Below are 661 nucleotides of genomic sequence, written 5' to 3' on the forward strand. Positions count from 1 at the left end.
AGCCAAGTGTCTATAGTGAATAATGTGTCAAGTATAAAGAAAAGGAAGTGAACTTGTTACACATGACACTCAAATAAAGCTTGTGAATAAAGTAAAAGCCAAGGATAAAGGAATAATGAGAGGTCATAGCAGTATGTCACTTGAAGCTTGAAGGAGACTTTCTAGGCCTAGGAGTCAATAAGAAGTGAGCATTTGCATATCCACATAAAATCCCATGAACTATCAATAACACTTTGCTAGCATGAACTTCTTCTTCCATTTCATTCTTTCTTCTTAATAAATCTTTTCTTGCTTGGGGACAAGCAAGCTTTAAGTTTGGTGTTGTGATGACAAGTCATCCTAGCCTATTTTAGCTAGTCTTTTTCTTTTGTTTTCATTAGAATTATGCACTTTCTTGAGCTACAAGCAAGCTAATTGAGTAGATTTTCATGTTTCCCTTGATTGAACCAACCATATGTGAATTCATACCATTTCATGAGGTTTTAAGCTATAATTGTTGCATATTGTGGAAGATTGAATACCTCATGATTTTGAGCAAAACTTTGATTAGTTTGGTTGATCAATGATAGGTGAAGAAGGCTTGGAGAAAGGTTGAAGCAAAGAGGAATGGCTAGGAGTGAAGAGAGGACAATGGAATAAGTGAAATTGAACCAGGAAGCAA

The sequence above is a fragment of the Arachis ipaensis genome, chromosome B04 (assembly GCF_000816755.2).
Source record: "Arachis ipaensis cultivar K30076 chromosome B04, Araip1.1, whole genome shotgun sequence".
NCBI classification, from domain to species: domain Eukaryota; kingdom Viridiplantae; phylum Streptophyta; class Magnoliopsida; order Fabales; family Fabaceae; genus Arachis; species Arachis ipaensis.